The sequence below is a fragment of the Magnolia sinica genome, chromosome 9 (assembly GCF_029962835.1).
Source record: "Magnolia sinica isolate HGM2019 chromosome 9, MsV1, whole genome shotgun sequence".
Lineage (NCBI taxonomy): Eukaryota > Viridiplantae > Streptophyta > Magnoliopsida > Magnoliales > Magnoliaceae > Magnolia > Magnolia sinica.
Window position 1 is genome coordinate 30,344,978 of NC_080581.1, and position 9,697 is coordinate 30,354,674.

Below are 9,697 nucleotides of genomic sequence, written 5' to 3' on the forward strand. Positions count from 1 at the left end.
TTGAGTTTTGGATTGCTTCTTTTTTGGCTCATGCCCTGAAATAAGCTGGTAAAATTGATTGATGGCATTGATATAAAACACCCGGGTCTTCTTGGTGTCCAGGTTACCAAGGAATCTGCATTTATTCCGATATTAAACTTGTAAGATTCTTGGGATCCAAAGCCACAGGTGGATCTAGAAGTTCTTCCTACCTCTCTAAGGGTATTTTGAGATGTGGGGTTGATCTAGTGGTGTAGATATTCAATCTAACATATTCTAACCATCAATGCTATACATGTTTGATTTGGACCATTTCACAGTCCTATCAAAGTTTGGTTTGAACCATTTCACCATCCAAAGCAGGAAAACAAAAGTGCCGATTAAAGATACACCACACCGCACCATGCTATGATCCCGACCGTGGCTCCCGCGGTTGCATGAGGTTGCTCACATGGCATACTCTTGTTTTTAAATATAGAGGATTAGTTAGAAGTTTTTATATAAATGCTTAGTTTTCTTAATAACTTTCTAACATATGACAAAGCTAAACATAATTAAGGAAAGTGGATTAACAAAGTTAAAAAATGATTTTTTTTTCTACATTTTTCATATCTTCCTTTTTAACCATTTTAATTCGACAATATGACGGTGCAAATTTCGATTTAACATATTTTAACAGCCAATATCTATTAGAGAGTTCCACCCATGGAGCTTCAATTTCCCATGCTAATCAAATGGTTGGGACCATCCCATCAAACTTTTATTTGGACCATTTTACCATTCTAAGTGGAGAAAACGTTTTTTTATGGCATCAATTGTTTCATCCATAGGGTGGAGATGAGGGCATACTTTTCAAACGGAAGGAGATGGGGCATTAGGTCTGTCCATAGACTTACTTTTCAGTGGGTAAGGAGAAGATATGGCATTGTATTTTGTTTTTTTCTTTTCTTTTCTTTTTTGTAGACTTGACTTCCATATAGGATGAAGACCGGGCAACTAGATTGCTATGCGCAACTGGATTCGGGCTATGATTCTTGCACCATCTCTACAGTCTGATCTAAGATGAAGGAATCTTGTCTTCTTGAATGTGTGGTTGATTTAAACAGGACATCAGTTTCCTTGTTTTGGTTTTAATTATTAGGTGGTTGCATCAGTCTCACTGCAAAGATATTGGCATGTCCATCCAATTCTACAATCTGTAGCCAAATATTTTACTGAAAATTTTTAATGAAAAGAAAATTGTAATTGAATATTTTTGTTAGTAAGATGTAGATTTTGACGTTGAATCTATGGAATGATTAAAGCTGGCAATGGACCAAGCCTGGGATAGGAAAAATCAATATTTTGAATAGGCTTGCTCATTGCCATCCATTATCAGCTATTGTGACCACTAATTTGATTGAAATTCCGTGCAGTGATGGGTGACGTGAAGGCTAGTTTTGGTGCTGCAATGTTACTTAAGATGTACGGTAGTTGTTTAGTCCACCAGATACTGCTTGTGATGTTTGGGGCTCGTTCCTAGCTTATGGTTTGAATTGGTGTAATCCTTGCCTATTGACCAGAGGCGGCGCTGTGGGGTCCACTGTGATGTATGTATTCTGCATCAATGCCATTTATCCGTTTTTCCAGCACATTTGAGGACATGAACTCAAAATTGAAGCATATCCAAACCTCAAGTGGACCACACCACAAGAAATGATGGAGATTGAACACCCGACCATTAAAAACTTTTTGGCAGCCACAGAAGTTTTAGATCAAGCTCGTCCATGTGACGGTATGAACTTATTGGATGGCAAATGAGCGTAAGCATCACGGCGGGCATAGGAAGGTTTCAATGGTTGCTGCCATGACTCCCACTGTTTCCTGTGGCATGGCCCACTTGGATTGCTTCTTTTTCGACTCATGCCTTGACATGAGCTGGTAAAATTGATTGATGGCATTGATATAAAACACATGCATCAGAGTGGGTCTCACGTCGGAAAGGGGTTGGCTACTCCCCCGCCACTAGCCAATAGCTAGTGGTCCTTGCTCTTTGGGCCCCACCATGATGTATGTATTTCATCCATGCCGTCCAATCATTCTTCCAGATTATTTTATGGTATGAGCCCAAAAATTAGGTTGATCCAAATCTCAAATAGACTGCACTGTGTTGATTGAACGCCCACCATTAAACAATTTTTGGAGGCCACAAAAGTTTTGGATCAAGTTGATGTATAATTTTTCCCTTTATCCAAGACTGTATGACCTAATTAACAGGTTATATGTCAAATAACCATTACAGTGCCCTAGGAGGTTTTAATGGTGGACATTCAATCACTACTGTTTCCCATGGTGTGCTCTATATTTGAGATTTAGATCTACCTCATTTTTGAGATCAAACCCTAAAATTATATTTCAAAATGGTTGGACAGCATGGATAAAACAGATACATCATGGTGGGCTCCACATAGCATCGACCACTAGCCACCTGCTGGTGGGGTTCCCAGAAAATCGGCTTTTATTACGTATTGAACGGGTAAGGATTGGCTACTCCCCCTGACACCAGCCCCGTGGCTGGTGCTTGGTGCTCTGTGGGCCCCACCATGATGTACGTGTTTCATCTATTCTGTTCATCCATTTTTACAGATAATTTTAGGGCTTAATACAAAAAATGATAGGGATATAAATATTAAGTGGGCCACACCACAGGACAAAAATAATGAAAGGATATTCACAATTAAAATCCTCCCAAGGCCCACTATACTGTTTATTTGACATCCAATATGTTTATTTGGTCATAAAGACCCAGATGAAGGGAAAAAATAAATATCAACTTGATCCAAAACTTTTATGGCCCCCAAAACATTTTTAATGGTCAAAATTCATTCAACACTGTTTCCAGTAATGTGGTCCACTTGAGATTGATATATACTTAATTTTTTTAAAAAATATCATAAAATGATATATAAAAATATATGGACGGTATGGATGACACACATACATCATGGTGGGCCCCACAGAGCACCGACCACCAGCCAATGGCTGGTGTCAGGGGCAGTAGCCAATCCGTTCCCGTATTGAACTTGTACGTTTCGGACGCGACGGGACGCGAATTTCCTGCGAAAGCCTTTCCAGGAAGTTCCTGCACTGGAAACTTAGGTGGGCCCACTGTGATGCTTGTGAAAAATTCTTCCCATCCATCTTTTTTGTGAGTTCATTTTAGAAAATGTTGCTAAAAATGAACGGTATCCAAAACTAAGTGAGCTGAAAAGGTGATAATTAAACGTCCACAGTTAAACGTAAGAGTTGAAATATTTGCGGGGCCAAAGAAGTTTTGATTCAAGCTAATATTTATATTTTTTTCAGTTCATCCCAGTAGGAATGACGGTATTAACGGTATGGATGACATCTAAACATAACTGTTGAACCCAGGAAAGTTTCAACGGTAGAAATTTCCCTAACCACATTTTCCTTTAGTACGGCTCACTTGAGCTTTGGATACTATTCATTTTTGGCAACATGCCCTAAAATGAAATCACAAAAAGTATGAACGGAAAAGATTTTTCACAAACATCACAGTGGGCCCCATCTGAGTTTCCAGCGCAGGAATTTCCTGCAAAAGCCTTTCGCAGGAAATCCGCGTCCGGACGGGGATTGCGTCCTACCCCCGCCCGTCTCCGGCTGGCAACGAGGATAAACTTTTTGTGGCAACCGTGATGTATGGATCTTATCCGCACCGTCCATCCATGTTTTCGTACATTTTAGATGATAAGACAAACAATTAGGCAGATCCAAAGCTCAAGTGGACCACACCACAGGAAGCAGTAGTGATAATGATTCTCACCATTAAAACTTTTCTAGGGTTCACCGTGATGTTTATTTGCCATTCAAGTTATTCATAAAGTTATATAGACGTTGATGAAGAGAAAACACAAATATTAACTCCATCCAAAACTTCTGTAGCCCCTTACGAAGTTTTCAACGGTATGAGTTTAATCCCCCGTGTGTAGTCTACTTGAACGTCGGATCTGCCTCACTTTTTTATTTTCTACTCTAAAATGATACGAAAAGAATGGATTGACAGTGGATTGACAGTGTGGATAAGATCCATACATCACGGTGGCCACTCACAGCTGCTGAGACGGGCGGAGGTAGGACGCAATCCGAGTCCTGGTCCAAAGCAACGAAATCGGATTGTGTCCTGAGTTACTCACTATGCTTTTATCGTAATAAGTAAACTCAGTTGGGCTTACTATTAATGTGTGCGATAATTCACGCCATCCATCCGTTTTTCCATCTCATTTTAGTGGTTGAGCCGAAAATTGAAGCATGCCCAAAGCTCAAGTGGACCACAGCACAGGAAACACCGGGAATAATGACTTACACCGTTGAAACCTTGGTAGGGTCCACAGTGATGTTTATTTGTCATCCAACCTGTTCATAATATCACACAGAAATGGATGAAGGGAAAACACAAATAGCAGATTGATTCAAAACTTCTATAGCCCTCAAGAAATTTTCAACAATTGAATTTCAATTCACACTGTTTCCTGTGGTGAGGTCCATTTGAGATTTGGATATACTTCGTTTTTGGTGTGTAGCCTTCAAATTATCTGTTAAAATGGATGGACGGAGTGGATAAAATATGTAAATTATAATGGACCCCACAGATATTGCTCAGTACGCTTAGCGTGCTGAGTTACTCAGTACGCAATCCGCGTCCCAAAGCAACGGGTGCGTATTTTGAAATGTTTGGTGAAGATCCGGTGGTGTAGATATTCAATCTAACATATTCTAACCATCAACACTATTCATGTTTGATTTGGACCATTTCACCATCCTATTAAAGTTTGGTTTGAACCATTTCACCATCCAAAGCAGGGAAAACTATTTGGATCACAATGAATTATTTTACATGTAATGTGAAGAGATTGCTATATCATGCTCAGGTTCCATGGGTTACACCATACCATCTCAGGATCCTAAGGGCCGAGGCGATTGGCACTGAGAAGTTTAAGACCATGGGGTGGAGATAGGGTATGGTTTCTCCATCGCAAAACTTACTTTTCCAAGTGGTCAAAACGGCATAGCTTTTGTCCATAGACTTACTCTTTCAATGGTTGGAGAGAAGATAAGCCATGACTTCTATAGCTAGACTTGACTTCCCTGCACGTTAGATGAAGACCAGTGTATGGTAGGACATTGCACCAGTTTTCTTACTAGACTTGTATGTCTTTTCACATTGGATGAAGACAGTGAGCGATCCAATTAGAAAATAAAGTATTGATTAACTAGCAATCACTATACGTATGGTTTTTCCAGAAAATACAGGATATATGGATATCAAGTCAGGAGTGATCCTACTCTTTCTAAAATTTCATGGACTTGAATCGGAAAATCCATACTTACACTTGAAAGAGTTTGATGAAATCATAGTTACATTATACTTTCCTAACGTGTCTGATGATACGGTTAGGCTGAAACTATTTCCCTTCTCCTTGAAAGAGAAAGCTAAGACGTGGTTGCACTCACTACGTCCACGATCTATTGGCAGATGGAATGACATGACAAGGGAGTTCAATAAGAAAATTTTTCCATATCATAAAACGAATACTCTTAGAAAGTCAATCATGAACTTCGCCCAAAAGGAAGATGAAACATTCTTCCAATATTAGGAGTGGTTCAAGGATCTCGTCAATTCATGCCCACAACACCGTTTTGAAATGTGGCACATAATAAGTTTTTTCTATGATGGGTTGACATCTTCCATGTGTCAAATGGTCGAGACAATGTGCAATGGGGAATTCATGAACAAAGAGATTGATGATGTGTGTGATTATTTTGACAAGCTTGCTGAAAACACACAATCATGAGACATCTCTTCAAAACCTAGTACCATTTCTAAGCCTACTCAATCAAAAGAGAGGAGCGGAATATATCTTTTGAAAGATGATGATAATATAACTGTTATAGTGGCTAATCTTAGAAGGAAACTCGAGGCCATGGAACTTAAAAAGGATAAGGCCAATAAAGTTGTTTATGGTATTTGTGCTTGTTGTCACACCCCAAACTCGGAAACCGGGCTCACAAAATTTTTGATCGCCGAATCCGGCGCCGACAGCCTCTATAGAACCTCATTCTCGGCTCCCAGCGCCCATTCGCCAGGTTCCGATCCTTGGATGCTATGAGGAGGATTTTCAACATCAGTTTGATTCGTAATAAGCATAACCAAAGGCATAACCCACAAACCACAACCAAAAACTCCATCACATTTTCACTATGATAAAAAACTTTACAAGTACAATGAGCATAAAGGGAAATACAATGATGATGAACAAAAACTCCAAAATGATCTGATAAGTGCTCCTGCCTCAGCGCTGCTGCGATCCAACGTCACCTGCACGCAACGGTCGTGCATAAGCTTATAGAAAGCTTAGAGGGTGGTGAAAGTGTATGCTCAAGGTGGTAATACAGTTATGCAGTATCAGAGTAATGCGGAACATGCTGATGAAAGCCAAGAATACCATAGCCGTACCAAGGCTATGCGGTGCAAAGCATGAATGATGTCGGCCATACCAAGGCCATGCAATGCGAAATGCAACTCAAGCATGCAAATCCTCATCTAAGTCCATATATTGATACAACTCAAAATATGAAATATCACCGGGGTCTAGTACACTCCAAGCCAGATTGCTGCCCCATCGCGCGCAATAAGGTGAGTGGAAAAGACGTCACTATTCGCCTGCCAATATCGGGCTCGGCTCATCAATAGCGGACCCATTCCTCGAGCTGGTCAGACTCAGCCTAGCCTTGCCTCCTACTCTCGGGCGGGTAAGGCCGCACCCCCTTCCAACCTACTACGACACAGTGGAAAGCGCAATCGTCTGGTAATCGGCACTCGGCGCTCATGCACCCACTCAGTCTAGACGTTGGAGCAACCTCTTGGTACCATAAGAGTTTAGGGACTTTCACCCAGGGATATCTATAGCACCCCATGTAGAATAAGATTTTCGGTATCCAATCCTGCCAACCACGATACGTCTGTGGATGCTACGGCCCTGATGTCGCTAGGGCGTACAGTACCATATCACACAATGCGGATGCATGAATCACACTATCCAATCATGCAGCAGTCCTGCGCGTATCGTGCGCTCATGTAGGGCAACACCCCCTATCTGGGAGCTCCTAAACAATCTGCCCGAAGGCATATGCGATGATCAGTCATTTCTCATATCAAGCATATGTATGATGCATATGATCATGAATCATGGAACTAAACATGTTATATAGGATGGATGATGTTCATAACGAAGATGGGCCTAGACGGCCTACACATAACACGTACGAGCCTAACAATGGGCCCTAAGGAAAGTCATAATGCGGACATTTAACCAACACTATACTTGTAATGTGGACATCAAACCACCATTGCTCCCAAGGCATAGCCAAACGTAAACATCATTACATAACCCATGTTGGGATTGTATATTGCAATGGACCTTAGGTACATCCCATTGGGCCTTAAATACATCAAATGGGCCATATCATATGGGCCTTATATTCATCAAGTATGCCACATCAATGGGCCTTATGTGCATTGCAATGGACCATAACCCGTGGGCCTTAGAATGCATCAAATGGGCCTAATCTCATGGGCCTTACATATATATCAAAGTGGGCCTCAACCATGGGCCACAAGTAAGCTGAGATGGGCCTCCCACCAGCACTAAATTATATATAATATAATATATATATATAGATATATACAATATTATATATAATATAATATTATATATATATATATATATACACACACACGTACACACCCACACATGCATGCACATGAACACACCCACCGTCCCTGGACGGTGGGGATACAACACATATTTACAGTGGGCTCCACCGTCCAGGCGGTGAAACACATGTATCACTGTGGGCTCCATGTGGGGCCCACCATAATGTTTGCTTTCCATCCAACCTGTTGAGAAGGTCATGCAGACCTGGATTGAAGTGGAAAAACAAATTTCATATTGATCCTAAACTTCTGTGGACCCAAAAGGGGTTTCAACGGTAGAGTTCACTTCACACTGTTTCCTATGATGTGGGCCACCTGAGTCTTGGATAGACTCGAAATTTGGAGGGGGCCCACTACTGAGAGTGGCCCACCTCATGAACGGATTGGATGACAAATAAACATCAAGGTGGGGCCCACGGCTACAGCCGTGGGTGGCTGTCCGTCTGCCCGTTCGGGCGCTGGTGCGCAGGCAGCGCCTGCTGCTTCTCTGACACAACAGCAGCGCCCGCTGCTGCTATTGTATTTATTATTATTTTTTTATTTCAATTTTTTTATGGTTTTCACAGGTGGGGTCCACATCTAGACAATCCACTCCATCCAATGGCCCTCCATGGCTCCAGACAAGCAAAATAAGCATAATATTGGGCATATTTCGTTGTATAAAAGTATTAGGGAAGGTTTCAATGGTGAAAACCACCATTTGCTACGGTATGGCCCGCCAAGACCTCAGGTTGACACCATTTTTCGCTTCAACGCCTAACATGAGGTTGGGAACGGAATGGATGGCGTGGATTGAAGACATACATCAAGGTGGGGCCAAAAATAAGTGGGCCTCCTCCATTGGCTTGGAACCAAGCCAATATTTGTTTTTCTTTCCAACAAACGTCCAACGTCCCTGAACGCTGGACTTAGCATATACATTAGAGTGGGCCCTGCTTAGGTGGGCCACCAAGTGGGGTATGGTGTGGGTACAATACACACAAAGTGGGCCCCACTTGTAGATGGTTTGGATAGAATACATACCTCGTGGTGGGGTCCATTCAAGTGGGCCACACAACTTCATTATCATCACACATAAAAAAAGAAATAGAGAGGGAGAGAGAGGGATAGAGAGTGGGACCCACGTGATGGAAGGACCCCGGCACTATGGGCCCTCCCTTGCACTAAATCATACATCAAGTGGGTCCCATTACACATAGGCCCATTAAATCAAAATCCAACGGTAGAGATCCCTTCTCCATTAAATTAGACGGTCTAGATGACCCTAAGTATGCAAGAAAAATAAACATCATGATGGGGTCCATGGAGAATGGCCCCATCATGGAATGATCATAATGATCCAAGTGGGCCATCGGCCACATCTTAGGGTCCAAAGTGAGATCCAAACCATTGATCGGTTGGCCTCACTTGGCCCATCTTAAAAACATTAAAAATTACCCTATCAAAGCACCCCACTGCTTGATCTTCTTGCTCCCTTGGCTTCCTTAGCTCCTTATGCTTCTCTTTGATGGAGGAAGATGAGAAATGGATGGCTAGGATGGGAGATCTAGGGGTGGAAAGGTGGGCCTCGCATATGCATTTTTCTCTCCATGGAATGGCTTAGACGTGAGGAGCTCTTGGGTTGCTTGGATTCATTTGAAAATGAAGGAGAGAGAGAGTTGTAAAGAGAGAGAGAGTGTACTTGACATGATGGGATTGATGGGATGATTGATTGATGTGACATCTTGTAGAGATTCTCTTGGAATTTGCACGCGCGGCGTTTTCCTCGCATCGAACGCTGGCCCACATCTCCCAATCAGGGTATCGCCTTGACGCGCGAGTCGCGGCATCGGAACCGCGGTGACGACGCGGTCGCTAAGGTACAAGTCCTGGGTTGAGTCGACTCGGGTTGACGACATGAGAATCAGGGTCGCGCGCAAATACCTGTTAAGGGTCGAAGGTTGC

At 42.3% G+C, this 9,697-nt stretch overlaps 1 non-coding gene across 1 annotated transcript; it reads right to left on the reverse strand.

Annotated features, from left to right (window-relative positions):
* Positions 1–5,570: 5,570 nt before the first annotated feature.
* LOC131257212 (small nucleolar RNA R71) lies at positions 5,571–5,677 on the reverse strand. Its single transcript, XR_009177225.1, has one exon. It is a non-coding gene; the product is annotated as a small nucleolar RNA R71 (small nucleolar RNA).
* Between the last annotated feature and the right edge of the window lie 4,020 nt (positions 5,678–9,697).